The following is a 7,589-nucleotide window of genomic DNA, read 5'->3' as shown; positions in this document are numbered from 1 at the left end:
AAAACACAGACATTCAAAGTACAACATCACTACTGGATTTTGATATAACAGAATTTTAAAAGCTCATTGCTAAGTCTTTTAGATGCCACATTCCAGAAAAACTTTGAGAAACTACCACTTGTCAAGTTTAATATAGTATCCAAGAAGATTCACATTAAGATTCTTTAAAGCTATGAAAATTCTCCATTTTTTAAATTTGTTCTAATTAGTTATACAGGACAGTAGAATGCATTCTGATACATCATACATAAATGGAGTATGACTTCTCATTCTTCTGGTTGTACATGATGCAGAGTTATACAGATTGTGTAGTCATATGCACCTAGGGTATTAATGTCCGATTCATTCTACTATCCTTCTTATACCCATATCCCCTTCCTTCCCTTCACTCCCCTCTGCCTGATCCAAAATAGACCTCTATTCAATTGCATAGTTGATTGTGGCTGAATTTTCTTCATATTCTTAAATCCAGAAGCACAATTCTATAGAATGAATGGGATGATAGACCAGATACAGGACTCTACTGTCTTCTACTAAGCCAGACATTGAAGAGGTTTGAAGAAATGAAAACCAATTGCCACTCTTTTCATTCAACTTTGATTTGCTTTGTTTTGTTTTTATTTTGCAAAAAAAAAAAATTTCATAAAAATGAATTATTCACATGACCAGGTAGTGAGTTTATTATTATAATTTTCAAATAAATACAAGTATTAAAAATTACTCAGGTTTAATTTTGAATACAGAAAGTACCATTTAGTATAACTTCTATACACAAAAGTCCTTTGATGTCTGAAATGATTTTGGGAACCATAAAGCAATCCTGAGACTAAAAAGGGGATAATTAATCATTTAAAGAGATAATAAAACTTATGGCCACATAGGAAACATAGTTTGAGGAATAAAACAAGACTTCCATCTTTGGAGCCACTGTGTATGTGTGTCCTTCCCAAAATCTAGTTTTCTCCATTCTCCCAGGAATGAACACGTCATATTAATTTTACATTTAGTAGTCTCTTGATTTCCTTATTAGTGTTACCTTAGATGTATATCTATCTATGTATATTTAATCTTGTCTATTTTTGAACTGCATACAAATGGGACCATACTTGATGGCATGGTTTGGGTTTCCCCCAAAGTAGTAACTGAGAAAAGGATCTGGCTGTAGGTTGTGTGTTTTGGAGGTGATCCCAGGGAGCAGAAACATGGTGGTGGGCTAGAGATTGAGGGAGGTAAAAGGTAAAGTGCCGCAGTCCGGCTGCAGCAAAATAACCGGGGGGTGACGAAGAACTTGTGTAGATTAATACAGCAGGAGTAGGAGCCATTTATTGTAGGACCGGAGGGGTATTTATACATTCCACACAGCTTATCTAATTAACACAAACTAGATACAGCAGTCAACCAATAAGGAATCTCCACACTTAATGGCTCGCTGGCGTTACTTCACAAACCACTCCCTCTGGCAAAATGCCAGGCGCCATCCTGACTTGTTTACAGACTCTAACAGTAAAGGAAGAACAGGGCTGTGATGGCTACCACTGTGGAAAACTGAGGCATAGTTCTACTGGGTGTGTCTGAAACACTGTGTAAAACATATTTCAGAATTGGCCTGTCAGACCAAAGAAAAGGAGGCTGGGCCTTATTTGCTAACTTTAACTCCGCTTGGTTGAGAGTTGTTTTTAGGGACTAGCTCTCCTGCATGATCAGGCCATGTGGGTTCTTTTGGAAAGCAGATGCCCTTCATTGTGACCCTGAGGAGATGCCCTCTAGATTCATTCATTCATTCTAGCTGAACCTGTATCACCTCTAGATTCATTATCTTGTGTGTGGTTCTCTCTCTCTCTCTCTCTCTCTCTCTCTCTCTCTCTCTCTCTCTTATAACCAGATAGTCAAATATTCATCTTTGAAAATGTGATAAAAATACACACAAACTAACATCACCCCCACATGCTATCAAAAGAGAAGTGAAAAAAAAAGTTATTCAACACAATTACACCAGACTCTATGTCAGCACATCTAAAAATGCCCTATCTTCATATCTGTAATCTATGTTTCAAGTGCCCCAGACAACACCAAACCAGGATCATTTCTGCCAGTATTGTCCATGCACTGTGTATTCAGAAGGAAAGCTAATCTGTGTGTTTAATTAATTTATAAATTATTAAATATTGATTTGATGTGGCTGGTGGATCACCCAGAAACATCTTGTGGTTTTATGATTCCTTTAACCAGCCACTTGCCCTCCTAAACCAGAAAGCTATATTTCATCTGCCATAAAAAGAACATTACATTTTGAATCAGAGTTAGAAAATTCCAGCTCAGTGCAGCTCAAGGTGGTATTTGGGTTTTAAAGTTCAGAGTTTCCTTACTTCTGCTGATAGAGAAGGGGAAGAGAAAAAAATCAGAGAGGGGGGTGGAAATCTCACTAGGAAAGGTCGACATGGCTTGTCCTAGGAGTCAGAAATAACATGGTGTTCTTTGCCCCTGGATGTGAGGTTGTACTTGGCAGAGAGGGCGTAGCAGAAGCTACAGGAAGACAAAGAGACATCCAGTGAACAGATGCCTAGTTAGGATGCTGTTTGTGGACTCCCAATGGGTACTCTGGGCTTAGGTAAGCAGAAGAGGTGTCAGGTGGCAACCAAGTCAATATGTGCCTCCTGCATTGTCTAAGTGCCTGGGGCGGCTCAGGAAGCTGAGAGATGCTGCCAGAAATGGCACCTTTTTCCTTGTCAACACAATACAAAACACGAATGCAGCTGAGTAACTGGTTGCTAACGGGAGACCATGCTCTGCTGGAATCTACGAGATGTGGCACAAAACAACCCCCCACTCTGATGTTCCTCGCCACAGGAATTGCCTAACCGTCTGTCTGTTCAATGCCAGCTCACTAGCACCTCTCATGTCGAGCGAACTACAGTTACCTGTGCTTTAAAACACCAAAGAAAAACACTAAAGAAGACAGAAGGCAGAAGAGCCCTGGAATGCCCCCAGCTGCCTGTGATTGTCATTTTGAAGGACTGTTATTACTATATTCTGACACCAGTGGACATATTGAACTTCTTTCCTTAGTGCCACTGGATGTCAGCAGGATCAAAGGTGTGTGTGTGCATGCCTGTGAGTCTGCACAGACATGGCAGGAGGGAGATGGAAGGCATGGGAAGAGGGGAGGAAAAATGAGCAACGGAAGAAGGAATGAAAGATGAAGGTGGATGGGAGCCCTGATATGAGGTTATGTGGCTCATGGAAGATGAATCATTCTATAATATAGTTCAAAGAGGGGACCAACACACATAGCTCCTTCAGAGGCATTCTGCCTCTGGTAAGCCACATTCTCTGAGCTTATTGAAGGAACCAACAATCCTTCTTGCTGGCAAGACTGATTCCTGGTATGGAAAATGAGGGCATTGGGCGGAAGCAAGGCTACAACTTCAAGCTAGTTGTGAGAATAGCAATTAGAGCATATGAATCTTTACCTACTTCCCTTACATCATTTGTCTGGTATCTGTTGTATGGCAGGCATAGTGTAAATGCCGGGGAGATAAAGATGAGTAAGAGGCCAGTCCAAGCTGGTGCAGAACTACCCCCAGGATACCCAGTGGGGTGCCCATTACAAAAGGTGGAAGGACTCCTAGCTAAGGGTGAGCAGGATAGAGCAGCATGCAACTTATCCTGCAGAAAAAAAGGCATGCTTCTGGGGAAAATAATACAAGTCTTTCCAGAAAAGACTTGAAAAGATAAGGCAGTAAAGTAACCAGGTTGACAAAGACAAAGGGGTTTTAAGAGGGAGTAATCCCAGGTAACACTTGCAGACAAGTCTCAGCACTTTAAATATTAATTCACTTAACAGCCATATAGAAGAAATGATATCATCCACACTCCTGTTTTATAGGTAAGGAAAATGAGGCAGGAAGAGAACAAATAACTTGATCAAGGACAAACTGCCATTAAAGTAGAGAAGGAGAACTAGAACCCGGGTAGACTGAAGTTGGTACCTGGGATTGAACCAAAGGGCTTTCTACCACCGAGCCACATCCTCAGTCATTATTATCAGGAGTAGTAATAGTAGTATGTTTAATTTTGAGATAGAGTCTTGCTAAGTTGCAGAGGCTGGCCTCGAACTTGCAATCCTTCTGACTCAGTGCTGAGGTGCTGGGATTACAGGCCTGCGCCACTGTGCCCAGCTCTGTGATCTTCACTACTATCATGTGCTGCCTTTTGTGCTGCCTTTCTTTGGTTTAAAGATGTGGAGTTTTCAAATACCCCCAGTTCAGCTCAACCAGTGCATCTATTATGAAACAAGTGCTGTACCAAGAGCTGATGTTACATGATGAACAAGCTACAGGTCCTGCCCCCAAGGTACTGGAGGTGTAATAGGGAGAGAGACCCTTATTAAGCTAATTTCAATTTAATGTAGGATAATGTTTCAATATGTTAACTGATTACCTTTTTATTCTCTGTAATTCCCTTTTACTCCGTGACCCGTCTCTCATCCAAACTAGATATCAAGATTATCAAAGCAAAAAAAGCAGAAGGGAAATTTTTAGAAGCAAACTCCAGGCTCTACAGAACCCAGAGCATAAACTACACCATAAACAAGAGATTTAGAAGACTTCAGGAGGATTCCAGGTCTGGCTCAGTTTTCCTCTTTCTACCCATCCTTCTAGAAGAGGAGAAGGAAAATGAGAAGAGAAGCTAAATAGTTGGAGGCTGGCAAGAGTCTCTGAGATGAGTCCGTGAGAGGGATGCCTTGGAAAGATCCAGAAGAGATTATCCCTTGTTTTCTGGACAGTTGGTGTTTAAGAGTGAGTTCTGAGCAGGAGAAATGAATTTGCCTCATTAACATGTAGCTGGTATTTAAGCATGAGGCTGCATGAGATCACCAAGGGAAATGGTGGGCCTCTTACAACTCTCCACACTCAGGTAGGATGGACCCACAGAGACAGCAGCAAAAGGTACCTCTATACACGAGACGGCATGTTGTCACAAGTTTTTCTCCACCTGATGTGTTGTAGGAAGAAGCCAAATGTTTCTCAAATTTACGATTAAAATCTCCTCAAGGGCAAGGTTATTAACTGTTTGGTCACTGTTATAATCCCAATGCCTAGAATAGTTTCTGGGACCTAATGAGTTTCTTAATTTATTTAGTGGATAAATTAATATGCTTCTTTGAAATAGCCAGGAGAGGGGGGTTGAACTAAACTCATGCAACAAAGATTAGGGTGAATGACTATCGGCATTGCTCAAATGCTCAGAATAAATCCATGAACAAGAAAAAAAGGTGCCTGCCCCTTTGGAGTTTGTATTTTATTAGGGGAGATAAACAATAAACACTGAACCAGGTAATAAGTTGACTCTGTTTCCCTGCAGGATCAGGCTGTAGTCATCCTCCCTTAGACTTTCTCTGAAACTTGACCCTTGCTCGATAGCTTTCCCTTAGTCTCTCCAACTACCTTGTTTTTTTTTTTTTTTTCTGAGAGCCCTTCCTTAATAAATTACTTGCATGCAAACCTTCATCTCAGGATCTTCTTTTGGGGGAACCTGACCTAAGAGAGGAGTTGTGTTAGAAATTAAGCTTAGTAACTGAAAACATTTTCAAATTTATACTTATTGCATTTCTGAGTTGAAACTTGAGCCTGGACCCTGATGAAAATATAATACAATAAATTCTACAATCACAATCTGCACAAAGAAATGGCACTGGTCCATAGTAGAGGAGCATAAAGGCCACCCTGGAGGATGATTTAGCTGGGTGAAGAGTGGTAGGATGTCATGCCAAGAAGGGACAGTAAGGGCACAAGTGCAGATACAAGCAAATGTCACAATGTGTGGGGCCTGCACCTGGCTCTGTAGGTCTGCTATAGAGAGTTGTGGCATATAGCTGCAGAAAGGTGTATTTGCAGGGTGCTTAGACCATAAAATGTTGGGGAGGAGAGAATGGTGGGCAGAGGGAGAGCAGCACAGATGTTGCAAAGTGAGTATCCCCCAAAAGTTCATGTGTTGAAGGCTTGGTCCCCAGTGCAGCAATGTTCTGAGGTGGGGCATGGGGAAGTGATTGAAGTATGATGACTCTAACCTCATCATCTGTGGATGAATCCTTTGGTAGCTGAATGGACTACTGGGAGGTGGTAGAAATTATATGCAAGTGGGGCAAGTAGGTTGTAGGTCACTGTGCTTTTTGTGATTATATCGTGTCTCTGTCCTCTTCCTTCCTCTCTCTCTACTTCCTGCTGCCATGAGCTAACAGTTTTCCCCCACCATGACCTTCTGCCATGATGTTCTACCCCTTAAGATGAGGTCCTAAGCAATGGAGTTGGCTAACCATAGAATGAAGCCTCTGAAATTGTGAGCCAAAATTACTCTTCTCTCCTTTAAGTTGTTTTTTTCAAGTATTTGTCAAAGTGATGAAAAGCTGACGAATACAGGGAGCAAAGGGCCCAATCAATGGATTCTTCCATGTTAGGAATTTAGAATATATATATTCATATATATATACACATACATAATAAATTCTACAATCACAATTTGCACAAAGAAATGGCACTGGTCATTTATATAATATGTTGTAGTTGAACACAAAAACCTTTATTTTACTTATTTATTTTTATGTGGTGCTGAGGATTGAATCTGACCTAAGAGAGGAGTTGTGCTAGAAATTCCCATGTGCTAGACAAGCTCTCTACCACTGAGCCACAATACCAGCCCCATGAATTTGATCTTATAGAAGTGGGTGGGGGGGGTCATAGAAGAGGTTTATGTTTGCTTTGCTTTTTTTAAATGAAGTTATATTGTCACATGGCATGAAATTCTAAAGTACTAAAGATTTATAACTTTAAAAATTTCTCTTCCCTATTTTCCTTTAGCAATGGAAATTTCTGACGCAAGTTTCTTAAACATTTGTTAGGATATCTGCTTTACATCTATAAACAATATGCACATATAAGCCTGCTTTGTTCACCTGACACTGTAGTGCTCCTTCCACATAATGAAAGAGTTTTAAACAGAGGAGCGATATACTCAGATTCATAGTTTGTGGCTGCAGTATAAAGAAGAGGTGTGAAGGCAACAGGACAAGGTATGACCTGGATCTGACATGAGGTAGTAGTAATGGAATGGAAAGAAAATAAAGACCTAAAACTAGATATTTTAATCAAACAACAACCCTCCAATGTTTATTCAGTGCATCTCTTCTGAAGAATTTACAGCATCTTCATCCACAATCTCTATTCCAAAACTGTATTGTGACCAACTGAGGAAAAAATATTGGAGCTTACAGTTTGCAGATGGAAGAGATAAGGTACATAAACAAGTCATTTTAGGACACCTTGATTCAGAGTTTAATATTTTGTCCCCTGTATCCTAACTCTAGACCCTTGATGGTCCCAAGCCACCAGTACAGTCAATAGGTAACCTTTACTAGAAACTGTGAGAGCCAGTTACTATGCCAGCAAAGTAAATCCATGATCTAAGACCTCCTAGAAAATGAAGGAAGTTTTGTTGTTGCTGTTGTTCTAACGCTGATGATAGAACAGGGTAGCACAGACTATTACTAAGTTAAACACATATCAAGTGTTTTCTGAAGCAAAAAAGAAAAA

Source organism: Marmota monax, unplaced genomic scaffold (assembly GCF_021218885.2).
Source record: "Marmota monax isolate L192 unplaced genomic scaffold, Marmota_monax_Labrador192_F-V1.1 WCK01_AAM20220418_F8-fsc00015, whole genome shotgun sequence".
Classification (NCBI taxonomy): Eukaryota; Metazoa; Chordata; class Mammalia; order Rodentia; family Sciuridae; genus Marmota; species Marmota monax.
Note: the sequence above shows the minus strand (reverse complement) of the source record.